At 43.0% G+C, this 21,756-nt stretch overlaps 1 protein-coding gene across 5 annotated transcripts in view; it reads left to right on the plus strand.

Moving 5' to 3' along the window:
- The window catches only part of raraa (retinoic acid receptor, alpha a), a 140,696-nt gene that overhangs the window by 37,427 nt on the left and 81,513 nt on the right, over positions 1 to 21,756 (plus strand). For 2 of the 5 annotated variants that reach the window (XM_019362749.2, XM_005448179.4), the window contains one exon: positions 265 to 386. The exons of 2 other annotated variants lie outside the window; for them this stretch is intronic. The gene's annotated coding sequence lies outside the window, so the exon portion shown is untranslated. The remainder of the gene's footprint in view (positions 1 to 264; positions 387 to 21,756) is intronic. One more of the 5 variants, XM_019362750.2, reaches the window with a different exon arrangement.

Below are 21,756 nucleotides of genomic sequence, written 5' to 3' on the forward strand. Positions count from 1 at the left end.
ACGCAAGCAGAAGGAGGAGGGGGGGGGGTGGGATAGAGAGGAAGGATGGAGAGCCTGAGGCAAAAATCCCCCACCCCATCGACTTGACTGACTGATACACCTAATAAACTTTCATTTAAGCTAATGTTCCTCTTTTTTCCCCCCTCATCTTCTCACCATCCCTCCCCCTCTCTCTTTTCTTACTTTTTTTTTCTCCTCATTGCTACTCACTTCCACTCTCCTCCTTTCTTCCTCTGTTTGTCCATTTTTCTGTCTGTGCGCCAGAAGAAGGGCCTGTCCGAGCAATCGATGCAGGCAGTCCACCAACCGGAAGCCCAGTTGGCCGAACAGCACACCACTCAATCAGTCTGAACAGCAACACCCAGGGCTTCTGGCAACCAACCGAGGTAGACACACTCTCGCTATATATACAGCAGTAGATCCTGAACTGAGCTCATTTGATAAATCATGTACATATCCTGCAACAGCAGTAAATGTCATGCACCAAGTTTTATATATCGAAATGAAGCCAAATGAATCAACAGCAATACATCAAACATTCACACTCATCTCTTAAATAGCACAGACATGCCAGAGTGTTTTGGAAGGGGGACTCTTTGCCACCGCCAGCCCATATATCTTTGAATACTCTAGGTGATATGCTAATTTAACTTTCAGACAAAACAGCTGTTTGTTTTCCTTCTATTTATAGGCTTTGTCTGAGACCACAGCTGGCTCAGTATGTACATGTGTGGTTTTCCCTGTACTGGTTACTGTGTCAGTGTGTGTTGACAGTGGACACGCTCTGTAGAACCACACTGTTTGTAGTTGCTTTACTTTCACTGGTTTCGTGTGCAGCAGATGCAGTGTGTGTGTGTGTGTGTGTGTGTGTGTGTGTGTGTGTGTGTGTGTGTGACTGAGTTTTATGTGAGATTTCATTGCATTCATGGCATTGTGTATTTTTTGCTAACCTTAATATATGCGAGGCCTGTGTATTTGTTCTTAGTTAATCTGTTGTAAGTGTGCAGTACAAAGGGGTTTCTGCTCTTTGTCTCAATTTGTGTCGAGTTGGGAAAAGGCAGGAATTTCTCCCCCCTCCCCCCCCCCCCCCCCCTTAAAAATAGTACCTTGCTCTTTTCTCCATTTGTTTGATTAATGAGAGCTGCATATTCTCATCATAATAAGAAACTATAGCTTTTGCTCACAGAAGTGAGTAGTTATTTTTAGGGCTGCAGTTTATGATTTCATAAGCTCCTTTCAGGCACGCACTCCTTTTCATTCATCTGACAGCATCTCGGTGCATCGGCTTCGTGTCTGTCACAGCTTTTCCTTTCTGTAAAAGCTGTGACAAGCATGCTAGTTTTGAACCTGTAGCACATGGTTACCCTTGAGACTTGGTGACCTAAACAGCCTAGCTGCTGTTTTAGATTTATGAAGATAAATCTAAATCAGAAATGTAATGTTCTGTGCTTCGATCTGCTGATATTTTTTTTTCCTTTAGATTTCCAAATATTTCTTCACCTCAGGTTTTGGATGGATCAGAGAGAATATTATTACTGCCTTAGTATAAAGAACAGTAATCACAGCCTTTAATATAAGGACTCAGATATGTCAACAGGACTCCTGGGTGCAGATTGCTGAAACTGTCGGATTGAATGTGAGTGAATGTATGAAGAAGTAGAGAAACTTCAGGGGCAAACATCTTTCCCCTGAAGGGGGAAAAAGTCTCAGGGTTTTATTTGTTTTTATCATGCCTGGCCCTGCATAAAACACCGGGACATGACCACAAGGTTATTAACGGCACGCGTGGCTCAGCTGCGGAGTCTAAATCGTAGCCTCGTATGATTCAGGTCTTGAGGTTGAATGAAATGGTCCTATTAATGAAGAGGCATGCACAAGTTTAGAACTGAGTGTATTTTTTCTGCATCTTTGGGGAAGTACGCATACAGAACTCTCCAAAGTAACTTTTCATGTATGTTGAGTTTCCCCTCATTACAGATTAAATTGTCTATAAAACACTACTTAACAGTAAATTATTTACCTGAGCGAATAAAAAGTCTGCGGCAGCGCAGATTAACATGACTCAGCAGTAACAGCTACAGCCTGAGTTAGTTTGGGTAGCTGCTTTTAGTCTCACTGCCAAGTTTATTTCATACCTGCAGCTATAGGAATTCGTTAGTTTCCAAAGATAGAGAGTTGCATGCATTACTTACTCCTGCTGTTCTACTTTAAATCTTAGAGAGTTTAAATTTCAGTTTCAAAAAGGAAGCTAGAACAAAATGATTACTAATTAATACCCATCTGAATCTGATAATAACTGTTTATCCAAGATTGTGTGGTTTAATATTGGCTGGAATATCTAAAAATGTCACATCCTAAGCTTCACTAATTGAAATAAGGCAGTTATGTTAGGTCACTAACCAAAGTAAACCATAGCAGCTCAGTGTCGTCAGATGCAATAGGTATTAACAAGGAGAAGAAGAAGAAATCCCTGCACACACATGATGTCAGCAGGCAGACAGTGCACTGGTGTTAAGGACACTCTCTGGTCTGCTTCTTTCAAGGACCTTTACTAACTCTTGATACATTAGTGTTTTCTCCACTGAGTGCTTACCAGTGTGAAGTAGAATTGCTTTATTTTCTTCCTTTAGCCATTGACCTGCAGGTTCTATCACTTTGTTGCATGCTTTATGTATCCTCTGCTTTCTCTTATTTAAGTGGTTAAAGGGAGCGGAGACTTTACCACCACTTCTTCAATGCGTGGGTGGTTTTCCTCCATATTTTGACATCGAGATTTCTGCCTTGCAACCTATACGATTAGCCAAGCCGCATTTCTGCAACATGCACAGATTTCAAAGAACTCACCCCACCCGGCTCTATATGATGCAGCGCTGCTGTCTCCTCATCCATCCGAAAGTGTAGGCTCGGTATGCTTTGTAGCTGGAGGTGTGCTACTGTAGGCGAGGTAGACACTCTTTGTATTATTTTTTTGTTTAATAAGTTGGGCAATAACAATAAATCCTACAGGCTAATCACACACTCACCAATAACCCGCCCTCCCCCACTGAATGCAGAGCGATGCAGCATTACTCTGCCGCCGCCTTCAATTACGCCATTCATCATGCATCTTATCTGGCCGCCGGTTTGATTGAGTGTGCAATGGGAGGCACTGCAAACCCTGCATTCTCTATACCTCTCTGTGTGTGTGTGTGTGTGTGTGTGTGTGTGTGTGTGTGTGTGTGTGTGTGTGTGTGTGTGTGTGTGTTTATGTGTTGGGGGTGTTGACAGGAATGGAAAACTGCATTTGGGGGGGATGTGGGCACATGCGAGTGTATATAGGATTTATTGGGATGTATGATTGTGCGTAGAAATGTGTGAGTGAGAGCACGGCAGATCTACAGAAGTGTATAAATCAAACCGGATGATCGTCCTCCCACTCTGATCCACTCTGTCTCAGCAAGTGCATTCCTCTTTTTTTTTCCCTTTTTTTTCATTTCTACTGTCCCTGTACTTCCTTCCGTCTCTCTCTGTCCTTTTTTTCCCTTCCACCTCCTCCTCCTCCTCCTTCTCTTCTCCGTCTTCTTCTCTGTAACAGATTTGTCTGGGGGCCCCTGTCTAATCTCCAGCAGTGCCGGGTGTTGGGAGACGGGCGACAAATTTTAATAAGCAACTGGGCGCTGTAATTTAGCGGCCTGGGAGGGAGATTAAGCTGATTGATGCTGGGCTCGCCTAATGGTCCAGCCTACGGCTCCCAGCCCAAATTGGTGGTAATGAAAGTTTTGTGCAAATTGAGATGGAAGAAAATAAGGCATCCTCTCATCTTCCCTCACGCTCTCTCTATCTTCATTCATTCTTTGTATTCCTCTCTCAGTTTCTAGCTCCCTGTTCATTTTCTCCTCTGCTCTCAATCTTTTTGACAAGGTGCGTCTTTCCCTCTGTCTCCCTCCATCAAGCCCTCTCTTTCCTCCCCTCCTTTTATTCTTTATCTGTTTCACTTTCTCTCTTTCAAGCTGTCCTTCATATCCTCCGTCATCATTCATGCTTTCTTGGCTCTTTGTCTTTCTTATCCTCTTTCATGCTCATTGCTTGCTCTGCCTCTTTACTAAAATCGATTTGTCCCTCATCTGCTGTCTCTCTCTCTCTCTATTTCGCTCTACGCTGTCAGTAGTTTTTCTCGGGCACGCTTAACTCCGTTCAGTATGTTTTTATTTATTTCACTCACAGGCTCATTTGCTCCCTCCCTCCTCTCTTGGCTGTAGAAGGAGGTGTGTGCCCTTGTGGTTTGCAGCTGGTGCAGGAGGTGTTGTCTGCATCGCTCCTGTGTTGTCAGGTCAAATTCATCTAGATCTGCAGAGAGATGTGAGAAGAGGGGCCTGATGGCTGTCTAATATTTTCTTTCTTTTTTTTTTTTTTTCCTCCTCTGCTTTTTCTTCTTCGGCCCTCCAAATTACTTACAGCTGGACTGTCACTCTGACGGGCTTCATCTGCCATGCATTATTAGGCTGTGGAGATTTCCAGACACTTTACAGGGTATGGCGAATGTGTGTCTGTGTCCAGCACCTTGTCCTACTGGCAAACTGTGTTTGATTCAATGTATTTGTCAGATTGTTTTATGATACTGCAGTTCCAAATCGTATCAAGCAAATCTCAGTTTAGTTCCAGCGGAATTGGTTGTCTGAGGGTTGAATTTGTTATAAATAAATCCATTTTCTGGTCTCTATTTATATAAGAGTGGTAACGTGTAACAGCGGTTTTGTTTTAGATAGGATTCGGAGCAGTGAGGATTTCTATGGCATCAGGGATGAAAGAGCCCCCCCTACAGAAGCAGAAACTTCATAAAGTTAATGTACAAAGACGCAGTGCCACAAACACTGTTACTGATCTCTGTGTTGTGCGGGGAAGGAGCATGGGAGTGAGCTCACTGCACCAAGGATGTTACCTTAAAATGACTTCTGTATGGGTGTTTGTACGAGGCACAGGAAACTAGGGTTTCATAAGTCTTGCATGAGCAAATCAGTGTCCTTACTAAATCTCCAACTTCCTCTGGCCACCACTCCCTTAAGCGAGAGAAACTGAGAGAGGGAGCGAAAACTGTATGCATACTGAATGAAGGGAAGTAGAGAGTGGCCTCGGGGAAAATGAAAACAGCAGCTATTAACATGAAGTGATGGTGGTGGGTGCGGGGAAGGCAGTGCTAATCCACTGGTACTGGAACACTGCGGTACTGTATGTAGCATTAGATATTTTTGCTGTTATGAAATCCCCCCGAGGATGGATGTGATGTTGTAAACTCACACAGGATTTCTGGCCCTCAAGGACTTAAGCGTATGATGTGTTTACATGTACTGCATAAGTTTATCTTTAGATGTTTGTGTAATTAATATAGGTTGTGCAGACATGTGACCATGTGACTACCTGGCAACCACTGGTCGTGAGGAGCGAAATCAGTATTACCCAACTGGTTGTGAGTAGTTGCTGGAGGTTGTTGGCAGTCGCTGGGAAAGTGATTGCTAAAGACCCAGTCACACAGGCCTACAGGCCGGGTCATGACCCCTTGGCTACCACATGTTAGTAAGAAAAATGTGTATTCCTCAACTGTTTGGCAAAAATCTCTGTAATTGCTTTGGTTACTAGCATATTTCTGCAGTCAGGGTTTGAATGGCAGACTTGTCTATAAACATTGTCCAGCTACTCTCTGAGTAGAGAAACAAAGACAGTTGTGCCTTTTGAAAAACGACACAACTTTTAATTTGAAGGTAAACCTCCGTTTTTGGTTTGTGTCGCACTTTTTTATTGTTTTATCAGAAACAGTGTGATATTTTTTGGGGGGGGGGGGGGGGGGGGTTGGTTTTTTTTGTCATTTTTATTTTTATCAGTTTTCTAACTTATTTTTGCATGTTTCTTTTTGATAGTAATTACATTTTAATTATTGTTTAGCACTTTTGTGTCTTTTAAAGCATTATATAAATAAACATTACTTACTTAATGCCGTTCTTTGCAACCAGTTTCGCTCAATCACTGCCAACCAGTAAGGAAATACACATTTTTTTGCTAACAACTTTTTGCTGGCAACAACTAATTTTTTGCTGGCTGTTAGCCAGTTGTCCAATATGTTGGACAACTTTTAAGCAATGTGTACACAACATCTCGTGAGAAATCTCAGTACACTCACTGATTTCCTTGTGTACACGTGTGTCTGGGTGTGTGTGGGTGTTAGCCAGTTCTTGTTGCCCAACAATGTAACGACTGTCTGTGGTCACTTTTCAGGCCCATCTTCTCTTAACTTCTACTCACGGTATTTTTTTCAAAGGGTGATGTCCTCCTCCTCCTCCTCCTTTCTTGCTGCCCCTTTAAGTTATGGGTCGCTCTATCATTAAAAGCTTCACTTCTCTCTAAAGGAGCTGGCGTGTATTATTCAAACTTGAGCATGAACCCTCACATCATTAAACAAGGCACCAAGCTGAGTTCTCTCTATCACTCAATGGGAGATAGGTAGGAGGTAATAACACAACATAGTTTCAGAGTTTCCCTGCATACAGCATGTATGGTCTCCAAGTAAGTATTCCGTCCTTTGTTTTCCTTCAAGGCCCCCTATTAAGTGTATTTCCTAACTCATGTTGCACAACGAGCACGCTTTAGCAATATCCTGGACAAATATGAACAAGAAGAGCATTTATTTCAAACCCACTCTGCCCTCCAACTGAGGCTCAGAGAAAAATTTTCACTGCGACCAGAACGACACTCTGCAGCTACAAGGAAGCAAAGTGGGGCAGCGAAGCCTGTAAATATGTGGCAACTTTCTCTGAAGTTTATCTTGGCAAAGGGCAGTCCTTGTTGATGGCTCGCAGAAGTATGTGGTTGGAATTCCAGACAACACAGTATAATCGCACTTTCCAAGTCTGCCTAAATACAGTGTGGTCAAAGATTAGACGTGGCCCACCTCCACAGGAGCTGTTAAGGCTTTTCTAAAGTTCACACTTGGCTTGCCGGCGTGGTTTTTTGAGAGTTGATTGTTAATTTTCCTTTGGGGGACAGAGATAGAGGAAGTTTTGACGGACAACACGAAATGTGGCTTAAACCGTAAACTGGCAGGAGTTTGAAGTTCCTGTTTTGCTTTGTACACTGGTTGCTTGTTTTAAAAAGTCTGGTGGTTGTGCATGCAGTGATTTGGCACCGGTTAGCACACGCTTAAGTTTTTATGGAGGTCAGTATGTCTTGCTGTTTCTTGGAGAGACTGTAAGACATGGGCATTTTAATAACTACACCCTTGATATAGCAGAAACAATGGGAAACACAAGGCTGCTCCTGCTATTTTCTCTTTTCTTTGCCTCACTGCGTTTAGATTTAGGCACAGAATGTTTGAGGGTTATGACTGCAAATTATCTACCTCCCTCGATGCAGGCTAGTGGAAGGGCAGTAATGCAAGAAACTGTGAGAGCATATGAACAGTCTCTGTTTGCTGAATGCTCTCCTCCCACCTCATAGTTTCATGGTGGATGATGCTGGGAGGTATTAAATGAGCTGACTGAATGGTTTGAAATGCCCTTTTATAAGATAGTGGGATATGCCTGATGGTATGGGCTGCAGGGAAGGATTTTTTGGGGGGTGGGGGAGTCATTTGTTTTCCTGGCTGGTTGCAAAAGATGTGAAGCAAGGTAAGGGAAAATGAGAGGGGGAGGAAAGGAGAAGGGTGAGGTGCTGATGGGAAATAGACGAATGGCGTGCCAGTGTCAGAAGTGGTCATGTGCTGAGGAAAGACTAGGGGAGAATGAGAGGGAGGATGGAAGGAGGGCTTGACTGATTAACCTGTTTACCTCCATGAAAATGCTCCGGGCGCCACTCTGATTAAAGTTCAGTCTTCCATCTATCATCGCCGTGGCCGGCTTGAACCTTCAGAGCTGCTGATACCAAACACTGTCAAAACGATCGAGCCTCCAACCCGCACCACCTCCACACTCCTCCAGCAACAAGCCTATTGCTCTCAGTCAGCAGCATAATTTGCATCTTATACTTGTCACTTCTTCACTTGTCAGTAAACCTTCAGTAAATCTTCTTTCTGTCACTCTTTCTTCCTCACCTGCTGAGTTTGTATGTGTGTCTGCCTTTTTATCTACTCCTTCCAGTGTGCTTCTGAGCTTCTTCCTCTCAAGACTCCCCGTGAACGGTCCTTGTGTGTCTTAGCCCGTTTCCTCCGATGATGTGCTTTCCCAACTCAAGGCTTTTAGCACCTCCAGCATAATACGATTACACCCGTTTGGGGACAGGATATTGTCAACGGCTTTCTATAAATATCCTTTCCAGTCCAGTCACAGTAGCACAGCAGCACTACAAGTGGACCTGATGCAGCGATGGGCAGAAGCAGGGGCTGCACACAGTGTTCTGGCCACTCAAGCACAAATGTTAGCCCTTTAAAAGCTTTTTGCACTGTCCTAAGACCAGACAGAAACGTAGAAGACAGGGGTTGACAATTAGATTTGAGTATGGGCCATAATGGCTTCCTTGCAAGTGCATACGGGTGCATCGATGCAGTAATGACTGTCTGAAAGAGACTTTATTCTCTACAGAAAAAACAACATCCTCAGCCAAAAAACAATAATTTGTTGTAATTTTGAGCATTTGAGCATCGGAGGAAGAAGGAAGTTGGGTAAAGTTTTGAAATGACCTCAAAGTAACTCAGAGATGATAATGGGGATAATAAGAGTGAACATCCCATTCAGTAAGATTATTACTGGATTGTTATCTGGCAGTAATTTGGGCTTTTTGATAGTTCAGACCCAAACATGCTTCATCAACATCAGCCTACCCAGCAAAACTCGTTGGAAAGACGTCGATGATGACATTTTCGGCCATGTAAACAACGTCTATCTCTGAAGTTAGACGAAAGTGACAACAATTTCGTCTTCAGATGGTGAGGAGAGGGTTTGCACGTATGTCCGCGTCCCTGCCTGTTTTTTTTTGGGGGGGGGGTTGTGACCACATGGACTTGCCCATGGAAAATTTCCCTTACAATACACCAACGATGGATGCGCCCCAGGTGGCGGACTTCAAGCGGACTTCAAAGCGGTGTAACAGGAATGACTACCCAGCCTTTGGCTCTCTAGCAGTCCGTGTCCATAGCGGTGTATAATCAAGGCTTAAGTCGAGCAGCAGCTTCAAGCCCAGAGCTTCTAGCTTTGAGGTGACACTGTAAACTGCTGCATCCCTCTGATACCTTAGCATATGAAAGTTAATTTTTGACTGTCTGCGGCTTCCACTTTTGAATCAATTTTAAGCTGATTTTTAGCCTTCTTGGATGTGTACAAGCCATGTACAGCTCTAATTAATGGAAATTTCTCAGGAGGTAAACACGAATTGGCATTCAGATATAGAGGGATGTCTTTTTCTTGAAGATATAAGACGCTCTATTCTCTTATTTTTACCAGTGCCAGACTGCTGCTTTCCATCAGAAGAGTTTTCACAAACAATATAAAGTCGCAGTGTTTGAGTTTACAAGAGTAAAAATCCCTCCAGGGCATCAGTGATATAGTAAACCCGGTATTGCTTATGAATAATATAAAAAGAAAAACAAACAAATGGTTTTTATACTCGACCCATCTCCATACTACCTTTCCTGTGGTGTGGAGTCAGTCACAGTAGTAACTAATATAATATATATATTTTTCATTTTGCTTTAATTTTTTAATTGTTAAATTTTCATACTGATTCATTTTTTTGTGATTTTTTGGGTTGGTTACAATCAGCAGTTTCCCAGTAGATACAGCCTTGTTAGAAATAAATGAACTGTATTGTTTTTAACTTTTTAAGAGTGTAATTAATGCAAAATTAAGACATTAAAAAAAAACAGAAAAAAAAAAACACCAAACAGTAACAAACAAATAATAATCCATCCCAGTTCAGATCCTATCGTATTCCAAGAAAACCGTGAAAATGGATTCATTCACAGATTACAGGGAAGTATTAAAGTATTACAAACCTCGATTTCACTCTCTGCAGTGTTCATGGGCTGCTTTTCCTCTCGCTTCTCTGCAGGAGGTGGCGGAAAATTAGGTCAGTGTGTTTGATCGCGCTTTCGTCCGTTCCCAGGCACTCATCCCAACAATTTTATTGTATGAAACGCTTCTTTGTTTCCCCCTGCTCATTCTCCGTTTCTTCCCTTCGGCCTCTCTCACGTTCTGTCTCTCCTGCTGTCAGTGAAAATTGACTGAAAACACATGGGCATCAGCTTGCCCAGTTATGCCTCAGCACACAACAATACTTGGCGTTGTTCAAACCAAACAGCAAAACATAAGCAGCTTTCACCAAAACTATGCTTCTTGCTTTGGATTTCCCAAATGCGAATGGTTGCATTTGTTTGGGATTTTTAGCTGCTTGGATTGTGTGGGAAGGATTTATTGTATGCATTTCACAAAGATATCAAAGATAGTAGGACATTGTTCTTAATTCTGAGCTGATCAGTGAATATGAGAATGTACATAGAGTGTTCACAAAACCAGCTTAGAGAGTGTTATTGCTAACCCTGGGGGCAACAGGAAAGGTCTGAGGTGATTTCTCTTCAGCGCAGACAGCCTATATGGTGTTACCAGCAGCCTGTGATGGACTGATTTAATCCCACTGATGCTGCTCGTAAGACACAGGAAGAGGCAAAGTTACGCGTGCATGCACACACACACCCACACCAAGTCACCCTTTAGTCATAAATGTGGTCATAATGGAGATTGTGCATGTGTGTTTGTGCGTGAGGGAGACAGAGAGAGGTCAGCAGGGCTAACCAGTCCCCTGGCTGTTCTCAAGGTTAATGTAAGACTGACAGCAGCCACCGTTAGCAACCTTCAGATGGTTTCCACCTCCTATGTGCAGAGCTGATTCATCCTGGTGGCAGCAGTGCATTAAGATGTAACAGCTCACTCCCAGGTGTCACTCACCCTTTTAGACAAGAGCCTACATCATAATTTTACATTTCCTATTAACTCGTATTATCTGCGCTCAACCACAATGGTCCATTAAAGGGAATAGATGCTGCCGTTACTGCCTCATTCGCACATGTCACTCAGCTCTTGCTATATGTCGTTATTTCATGTCACGCCATTGTCTGTTAATTGAAATACCACAGGCATTGTCTGTAAGGTCCATTACGGGGGTGGGGGTGAGGGGCAGGAGTCGTTCGTAAGTGTCGCCGCGGCTTTAGGCGCGAGCTCGTTAATTTATGTTTGACTTATACATGCACGGAGAGGTGGGGGCGGAGGGGAGGTGGGGGTAAATGTAACCAAGAAGAAATTCGCACTGGCATGTCGAAGTCTCATCCAAGCCATTGAAAGCTCATTTACATGTTAATGCAAAGTCATTAAGCAGATGCTCATATCTAGTGCTGGTTGATGTTTAGCGTCTTACTCAAGGACACTTTGGAGAGTTGTGTTGCAGAGTGAATGAAAAGAAAAAGTCTTAAAGTTTTCAGTTTTCATTGTTTTAAGTTAAAACATTTAGTTTTTTGTTTTTTGTTAATGATATGTTTTTAATGCAGATTCATTATATCTGATTAGCACAGTAGAAGTTTGTGCAAATTAGCGAGCAGCTTCTGTGCAAGGCTGAAAAGTGCAAACTGAAATGAATGTTTAAGCTTAACTTAAGAGGGAGTTATTGGTTGGAGGTACTGACGAGGATTAAGTCCGTGCAGCATGCAGGAGTTTACAAATAGCAGTACCAAGTGGGGAAGGTTGGTGGTGTTGTTCGTATGAAGAGTGATGATGTTGTTGCCTTGGTGTCGAGCGAATGTCAATCAATCAATTAGCCAATCAATAGTCATCTTGCGAGCGCCTGAGGACACTGGGGGAAAATCTTCCTCAAACACTTGAATCAATTAGTTTTTCACCTGGGCCACAGGCTCTCACTGGGGTGTGCGATTCACTTATATCTACGTGTTTATGCTCTTTCTTTGATACAGTTTTACAGCTTTCATACTTATTATGTGGGATTTTGGGAAGAAGTCAGTGCCTCCCTATATTTTCTTTTCTTTCTTTTCCACATGCTCGGATGCCAAGGTATCAGTTTGCAGTGCCATGGGAAAAAGAAAAATGATTAAATTCTGTTTTCCCCCTCATCCCTCATCCCTCATCCCTTTCAGTCCTCCTCCTCCTCGTCTCTCCATTTCTCCCTTAATGGAAAGCAGCATTCCTTGGCTGCCGTCAGCAGCTATAGCCATCCACACTATAACACAGTTAATAGATAGGCCTGGCAGCTTATGGAGTCCATGCATTTTTAAATGTGAGTTTTATGACTCCTGAAGAGGAGGCAAGGAAAGAGAGCCAGGCATATGCTTGATGTTTTTATGTGTGAAAAGGAAAATGGAGGACAGAGGCATTAGAAAAGATTAGTATCATAATCTTGCCCATGCTCGCTTTCACTGTTTCTCTCTCCTGCAAGGTTGTTTGTATCTGTCGTCTTTATGTTTCTGCATTGTTTAGCGGGGGGAAGGGGGGGATTAGTTATATAGATATACAGTGTGTGCATTTGGGTTGTATATGTTCCTAATCTCACAGCTTTGAGTGGGCCAAAGGTCATTCTAGAAGTGCCGTTCTCATTTAGACAGTGTTGGGTTAGTGGTGCATGTGTCCTAGAGAGGTCATATCATGATGACCTGCACTTTATAGGGCTTAATCTGTGTATGGACTGACCCACAAACCCCTGCCTCTACTCTTCTACTCATATAAGCAAGAAAACACATGTGCAAATGCTTTAAGTGATTGCACTGTGCCCCACATAGTGCAACTGTAGGCCTGGTTGTTTTGCAGATGGCCCTAGTGCTAGGCTATGGAGATTTTCATTTCCCCTCAAGAGGTAAAAACTGCATGCATGGAGCGTTTTTTTAAAAATGTTATTGTGGTATGAAACGTGCACAAAAACACAATGGGCAGCATTGTCATGGAAGGCTGATGATCCTATACTGTAGCAAGCAGTTGACATGGAAATTTCAACCTAAGTCTGCACTCTAAACATAAAATGACATCACTAAGTGATCAGTGTAAGGTGAGAAAAAAAAAAGCCGTGCCCTCATTCATTTGAATGGAGCCAGTCTGTCGATGCAGAGGGGCTGCCAACAAAGGGGTCTCGGACAAAATGACTCAGGGTTGTCTGGCACCCGCCCTAACTTTTGCTCCAGTGAAATGTGATGTCATCTGGCAGAGGCTTCTGTAGGCCAGAAAAGCACACATGGATGTTAGATGACTATGTTTGCTATATTTCTTTCTTTCTGTTTACCTTGCAATCACCAGAATGGAAGACAAAACAGCTGAGGATGAGATTATTGTGCAAGCGTGCCTGGAAGAATTGTCAGACTATTGTGCAATGTTTTAGTGTCTGATAAACCTCCTGCTGGGGTTGCTAGAGTCATGTTGACTTTTCAATACCTTATATAAGGTATAAGATGAGACAATGTGGTTCATCAGTATTGCTTGCTGTTGGGTTACATAACCTCTCTGGGCTAGTGTTTACAGTTCTCCACTTACATTCTCAGTGCAATCCTGTTCCTAATCTCCCTCCCAGTGTGCAATCAAACCACACCACACTTGCAAGTTCTCCTGTGACAGCACTTGTCCACATTTTGGTTTTCTTGGAAACTGATTTTTGTTTTTTGGCTGTCATTGTGAGTCATGCTTGGTGGTCACCTCTTCTCCTCTGCTCTCTGTTTCACCAGGTGAGTGTGTAAATGTCGGGGAGGGCTGGGGTTTTGGGTAGAACAGATAACAGGAAAAATGGGTGGAGTGAAGGAAACTGTGCTCAATCTGATAACAACTTATTGTCAGTGCAATCAAAACAATGAAAACGAGTTTTTATCGACATACTGCTGTTAACTTTAGGGAAACGCTCAGAACTCATAAGTAACTGAATGTCGGTCAAGATGTGAAGCATTCCAGTCCTGCTTGGCTCAACTCGAGACTCATGAATCGGTTCAAAATCAGCACATTTGAATCATATTTATCTGATTCACTCAACCCACAATAACACAACTCCTTGTGTTATTGTGGGTTCTTTATTTAGTGTGGTTATTGTTTGGCAACAAGAATAATAGAAGTGTAGCCGCTGCATGTTTTTATGTGACTTTCTTATAAATTATTCATGAAAAATGCCTTTCTTTATGTGAGCTAATGATGAGCAGCAGTGTGAACAAGTAAACTAGATGCAGATATCTGACCTTGACCTAAAACTCTGGGTTTGCTGATATGGTATAAAGTCTGATCTGTTATCAGTGGCCTGAACTACGGCCTGTTTTACTGTATTACTGTAAGTGTGAAAAACAAATGACTATACCCACACACGTACGCACAGTTATAAACACTATGGGGGATCATTCAAGTAATTGAAAAAAGCTGTCTGTAAACAAGACTCAACAAGATTGGTGGAAATACAGGACACTTAGTTTGGTAAGTCAAACTGGCTTTTTTCCATGCATGCACGTGGACACACACACACTCGCCTTGTATATGCACACACTAGGGGCAGGGATAGCTCAGTAGGTAGAGTGTCTGCCCCATGATCGGAAGGTCGGGGGTTCGACTCCACTGAACGGCTACCCTGAGGTACCCCTGAGCAAGGTACCGTCCCCACACACTGCTCCCCGGGCGCTGCATTGGTAGCTGCCCACTGCTTCACTGGGTGAATGGGTTAAATGCAGAGGAGTAATTTCCCTTCGGGGACTAACACAACACACTTTACACACTTTACTTTACTTTACTTTACTACTTGATATCAACTAATCGCACACTTTCATAATAGTGACTGCAGCACACAGAAACACACACTTAGACACTCGTGTGCAGAATTGTGGTCATGCATGAGTGCGCTTAAAGTCACACATTTACACATTGGCAGAGGAAAGTGTTAATTTGCGCAGTCATTTCACTTATACTATACTTAAAATGCTGATTATTTCTTACACCTCAACAGACCAGAATTTTTTTTTTTTTTAAATAAAATATCTACCTATTAATCCTGGTATTGTCTGTGAAGCTGCTGCAGGAGCGACAGACTGTTAAAGGGGGCACACCCGCTCGGAGGAGCAGATCTTGTTTGATCCTCCAGTGGGCAACCAAGCAGTATAAACAGGAAGGGGCCCTGTGCTTTAGTGCGTCATTTGCTCTCGTGTCATTGGATGTTCTGTGTTGAAATGTGCTGGAGTGGTTCACATAACATTGTTAGCCCGATATCCTGGATAGGTACACTATGGTGACGGAGACAAAAAAGTACCAGTACAGTGGATTGAAACATCCTCTTGAGGCAGCGCTGTTCTGTTCCCTTATGTGAATAGACTGATGCGGATGCCTTGGCGACGGTGCACGTGTCTTTGAAGTATTTTGACTGTAGTTATACTATAGATATGTGTGTGTCGGCGGGTGGTGGTGGTTGACTATTCTTCTTCTTCTCAGAAATATAGACTTAATTTGTGTGAAGCCTCTTCGACTACCTGGAACAGGTTTGAAACTAGGCAAAGGAAGCCACTTCACTCTCTTGCTCTCATTCTCACATACACGCTAATGTACTTGCTTACACATAGATTTGAGGTCTGCTCCTTTCCTCTTTCCAGAACAGCGTTTTGTGTTATTACCATTCAGCAGAAAAATGCACTCTGCTCTTAAAATGATTCTGACTATACAAATGGCATGACTCACTTATACTCTGAATAGGATCCAGCCAGTTTAATCCAAATTCACGGAAAGGCTATTCATGGAAATTTATGAAAGCACTGCGCTTACCGTAAAAAAATAAATAAATAAAATTCACTAAATCTGTGTGTGGCACTGATTTAAAATAGTGTAGTCATTTGTGCGTCCACGTGTCCTTCAAAAAGCGCACGTTTTGTCAGATTAGAGATGCAAGTGACAGAGCTTAGAAGAAGGGATCGGCAGGACAGTTGCCAGATGGTTTGTGAGGCATGACTGAATGGATGGAAGCAGTGTGCGACTGTTGGGAAAGAATAACATGCACTGCAGACCCCAGACCGCAGGAGGCACGACTCCCTCACCACGAGGAAACCTCAGGGCTTTCTGCTCCGTGTTCTGTTTGCTCTTTCTTCTCTCCTCATTTAGTTGTCCGCATGGTGTCTTCTCCTCTCAGATGCACAATTGCCATATTGTGTTCTTCCTTCTATTTTTCACTTCCTCTTCCAGATCTTCTCTCTCTCTGTCTAAATTTACTCACTTCCTGTGTCTCCCACTTCAGAGCGCCTTTAGCCGTCCCTCTCTGTGTTACCCCCACCACCACCACCACACCCCTCTCGCTTGGCTCCCTTCCCTGTTTTCTTCCCAACTCCCCTTCGCTCACCTCTCCACTCTTCATATTTCATATTAGGCAATCCTTTCCATGGAGCCAGCTGTGTAAACAATAGGGACCGACCCTCCATGTTTTCTCAGAACGAGAGAAAAATGGCGGAAAAACCTGGACACAAGGAGCTCGCCACACGCCGTCCACATGGATGATCTATGGCCCTTTGTCTCTCCGACCTCCTTTGAGCTCAAGTGGGATTTTCTGGGCAGCGATGTTGGTTTTTGTGTGTGTGAGGCCGAGTTTGAAGCGTACAGGACGGTGTTTATGCAGGTATGGGAGCTTTCTGTTACCATAGCCCCTGCAAATATCAACAAAGTTGAAACTACAGTGAGTCACTCAAGTGCAAACACTCGAGTCATCTGCTGATAAATATGCCTGCAGTTTTAGTTTTGACACCAACTGAATTCTCGCTGCATATATTTCAGCTTTCTAATCTTCAGACACTCACTTCTCTGACTCATGCCTAGTTTTCGTATCGATTAACAGAAAGTGATGCGAGTTTACGCCGCATGGCCTACCCATATTTAGCAGAAGCACTGGCCCATGTTACTCGTCTATCTATAGCTCCATAATCTGTCTACACATACTGTCAGCAGCCTATTTTTAAATCGGTGTTCCCGGAAGTTGCCGCCGTTCCAGGGATTCAACCCGCTTCATCTTATTTAAAGGGTAGCTTGGCAAGCAACTTTAGTTGTAGGTTTTAGTGACTTTGGTTGACACAGTTAGAGAATGTGTGTGTGTGTCTGCATCTGTCAGGGTTTGTCTGTGCGTGTGCGAGCTTTGGCTGTGAGTCTGCATGCATACACGCAGGTGGGCAGATGGTCCAGTTCTGCACGGACAGCCACAGCCGCGCTCATTTTGCGTGAAGAAAACAGGCCACCGTCTTACCCTGACAAGCGCTCAGCTCGTCTCTGGGTTTTATTTTTTTTGTTTTTTTGTTTTTTTTGCAGGTGCAGTGCTTGCTGGCATTTGAGATAATTAAAGGCTGACCTTTCTGAGGTGAGGCAGAAATGTCACGCAGCCTGCTCCTCTGACAAGTGGATTCACCCCACAGGGAGCCTCGGTCAAAACAGCTGAGGATTCTCACCACCTTTAGAAGTGCACTTAGCACCCTTTAGCTTTCTCGCACCACACCTTCTGACCATCATCATCGAGAAGTAGCACCCACCTCCTGCTCGCTCTCCCACAATGCATCAGCGAGCTGCGATTCTGACCGTCTCAAAACTATGCAGGTGGAAGAAGCAGCGAGGTGGATGTAATCATTTACCCTTTCAGCTACTGTATATAAAAGAGGCAGTACTCTGCTGTGTGGTTTGGCCATAAATTACTGACTCTCCAAACTTCCACGACACCACTTCAGATAATGCATCACAGGTTTTTTTGGGGGGGGGGTTTGTATGAAGGCGCCACTCATTTAGCGTTTTCCGTTTGAATTAAATTCTTTTATTATTTATATAGTATCAAAACACGTCAGCTTCCTTGCCACCTTCCTTGGACGAGGTGAGAGCACTCTGAGAAAAACTAGAAGCTAGAAATGACAAATAACTTGCAGATCAGAAACTTAGAGCTCCAGAGCCTAGCAGACAGGTACCGCATGGGAGAGAAGAAGAGACACAAAATTAACGATGTGCAGTAGAGGCATATTAATGCACGATTACAGCTCCTCAGTGGGAAGGCCACCCAAAAGCCCAGCGCTATAGCAGCTTAGCTAAGGATCAGTATGGCTCAGGGTCACCTGATTGAGCCCTAACTAAGTTTTAAGCCTAATCTTAATAGTAGAGAGTTGAGCGGGTTCATGTGTCTTGATCCAAAACTGGGTGCTGGTTCTGCGTGAGAGTAGCCTGATAGTTAAAAGCTCTGCATCCTATTGTACTCCAGGAAGCACGACCAAGCCTGCGCTTTGAGAACAGGGTGTTCTATTGTTATAACAGGTTATTAGAGTAATAGGTAAATGGAAACAGAGCATGTCTCACTACACTTTTGTCCCATTGAAGCCTTTTTATTAGACATTTTAAAGTGCTTTAGAATTAGAAGTAGGGTGATTAGAGGCAGCAGTCTTCCTGGATTATGTTTACACTGGGAACAATCACAGACTTCTTAGTGTGGTCGGAGAAAAACAATGCGAATGTTCTTAAGATACACAGTAAATGAGCAGCCTTCATTAATAATGTAAGCATGTTAATGTAGGGTCTTTTAAAATTTTCTATCCGAGTTTACTTTGCCAGAATAGACTTGAGAGTGATTCCACGTGTAATCTGTTTCTGTTTACATCATAATCAGCCAGCACCCACCCCTTTCACTGGACCTCACCAAACATGCAGTCTGCTCTTTATGCAAAACCCCTCCCATCTGAGCTGGTCATATACAGTAAATGCAGTGTACTGTAGAGACTCCCCTGGGGAACAAAGATGTGCAAATGTGATTTAACACTCAGACAAACCTCAATAATCACATGCTACACAGGCTGTACGCGTGAGCACACACACCGCCCCCTTATACCCACGCACTTGTTGATATATTACATAAGCATGTGTTTTTTCTTGTACACCCCTGTATATAGTCTTCACTGTCTGAAACGAGCTCTTACAGCTCCTCTCCCTTTTAAGCCGTCTTTCTCCTGATTGGCTGCTCCTCACAAACAGAAGCTTTAAACAGGAAACTGGAGGGGCTGCTGTGTGCACAACTAGAGCTGTGTGTCTGATAACTTCATACAGAGCTTGGAATAGAAAAAACTGCCTGTGCTTTGGATTCACAGGGACTGCTTACACATACGCTGCCCTCATTAGTTGAAACTTTAGCCATGTTTAATATGAGCATTATCTATAGTAATGGCGTTTATATGACAGCAAGCAAGTGACATTTGAAAAAGTATAATATGTACACAGTCATATCTTCACACATGCTTGTTTGCACTCACGTCTGACGTGTATATCCACCCACGGTGCTGTCCTCATAAAAATTTTACTGCGTTGTGCTTGAGTGACTTCCGTTACATGTGCCACTGCAAAGCCATACACATTTTTCGTTTAGGCCTTCATTGTTAAACAATGAAGTGCTGTGCTGTAGGGGAAGCACCTAAAGGTGGTTACAAATGTAAAAGCATATATGTAGCACTATTTCTGTCTGCACGTGCAACAAATCAGCCGCATTTCACTGACATGCATGCAGCAAAGTGTTCATAAGGTAGCAGGTGTTGCTGCAAGTAATTGAGCTGATGCAGTGTTTATGGTTGTAGAGTATTTGCTTTTGTAACCTGTTCTTTCTATGACTGGTAAAATCCCCACAATGCACTGCATACGTTTAGAGTTTAGTTAAAAAGAGCACTTACGGTAATCACAGGTTTGTTCTAAGATGAGTAGATCCATTATAATTATGCTTTGTGTGGCATTATCATAACATGTGGCTATCTTCACTAAACTCACTGGTATCTTTGCTGTGTCCATGTGCACGGTCTTGGGGTAAAAAAAGAAAGTGTCTAACTCCTTGTACTTTGTTTGCGTGCATGTATAGTTCACATCTATGTTTATGCACTCAACAGAATCTCACTATATGTCATGTATTCGCATTGACCATCTCCCTTGGTTGCGTCTGCTGTGTTTGCTGCCATTTGCTGGCTTTTCTGATTATTAATTCAGTGTTTTCCATCACATCCAATTATATTCTCTCATGACCTCTAACCCTTTCTTCCCTCTGCCTGCTACATGCCAAACATAGTTAAGACCAAGTGACCCAGAATGTTTGTTTATTTTTCCTCCTACTGTAAGTGATCACATACTGTACATTCCCCCTGGAGCTGGCCTCCATACTAGATCTTGCCTGTGTGCGTTTGAGCATTTTAAAATGAGTTTGGCAGATATGGGCGAGAAATTCTTAGAAAATCTTTAAGAAGATGTACATTAATGGGCTGAGCTCTAGGCCCGCGGTCTCTGTGGATTTGTCTTGGCTTTGCTATTGCATTACTGTTTGATGTTAGACTTTTGCACTCTGTCCATATCTGTTTTTATTCCACATCAGTCCACATTTCTGCTGTATTAATGTAGCAGATGGGTGAGTTAATTTTTTATGTGCCATACAGAAAAATTCAATTTCAGTCTGAGATCTTGAGCAAATACACAATAAAAGAGCAGAAATTGTACAGCATTAGGCACGCAACCGTCCCCCTTCTATCTTCATCATATCGATGACCTCTCTGTGTCAGGCACATAAATCACTGCCTAACCCACCTGCCACAGAGATTCAAGAGCTGCCTGACAAGAGGGATGGAGGAGAGATCAGACTGGGTGAAGTGGAGAGAATATATGCTCGTATTCAGATGTTTTAAGATGAAGTGTGTGTTATTTTACATGCTATCCCCTGCAAACACAGAGCTCACAGCTGTTTGCAAGAGTTGCGATAAGCTTTTCCTGACTGTGGTATGTGCACCTCTCACAGCAGATTAGACAAGTTTTCAGGTGAGTCTCAGTTCCTTATGTAGTGGTGTGTGTGTTTGATCGCTTTTGCCTCTGATTGTTCTGTCCTGGCAGAGGGGATTACCCAGGTAGTCAGCTACATTCTGCCTCCAACTGTTGACGCTTGCAAGTATGCACGGATGAGTGGAAAAATGACTGATTGTATAATGCCTTTGAAACGCTTCAGCTGCGACAATCAGACTTTGTTTACATGCGTCAGAAAATGCTTTTCTTTAGCTCTCAGCGTCAGACATGTGGGCTTCATTCAGGAAACGCTCCGATGCTAAGAGCTCACAAACAGCGCACTGTGTTAAATGTTTTGGGGATTAGCAAATACGGGGATTTAGATTATTGTTATTAGGGGTTGTTAAGTAACAAAGACAACAAAATTCACTGGTTGTATGTATTGTGTGACTTGTATGGTTAGATATGTCACATATGAGTTGGATGTTTTGTAGTTTCCTGACCTTAACTTTATTCCCAATTTTGAGAGTAGGATGCTTTCTGTTGTTGGCAGTTTACATTCTCTAAACAGTCCAACCTAACTATGAATCAAAACACAAGTGAGCAGAAACTTTGGCTGCCTTTAGCTCAGCCTACGCTGTTATTATCCCTGACGAAATGTAACCAAAGCCAGTCATTCTGCAGCCATGTTTATTTACTGTAACATCAGCAAAAAGGAAATGCACAACAGAGTCGGTGCAGGTGTACAGTAACATGAGGTCCCGCTTATCATTCAGTATGACTTTTTATGGTGCCCATATGAGGCAGTGTAATGATAATGGTGAATGAAGTGGCCCATTTCCAGTCTGTGGGTCTCCCATTGTCCCGGTGACTTGCAGTTCCTCATTTAAAGTATCGGTTCAACGTTTGTGGCCTCCTCAGTTTATTAAATTAAAAAAAATATATGGCATTGCATCACTTCAGTGTGCACTTTCAGCAATGGTGTTGCATTTTACGTGATTGCAGCAAGGTTCAATGCAGAGTGTATCAAGCCAGTGTTTCGTAATGCGTA

This window comes from Oreochromis niloticus, linkage group LG8, assembly GCF_001858045.2.
Source record: "Oreochromis niloticus isolate F11D_XX linkage group LG8, O_niloticus_UMD_NMBU, whole genome shotgun sequence".
Classification (NCBI taxonomy): Eukaryota; Metazoa; Chordata; class Actinopteri; order Cichliformes; family Cichlidae; genus Oreochromis; species Oreochromis niloticus.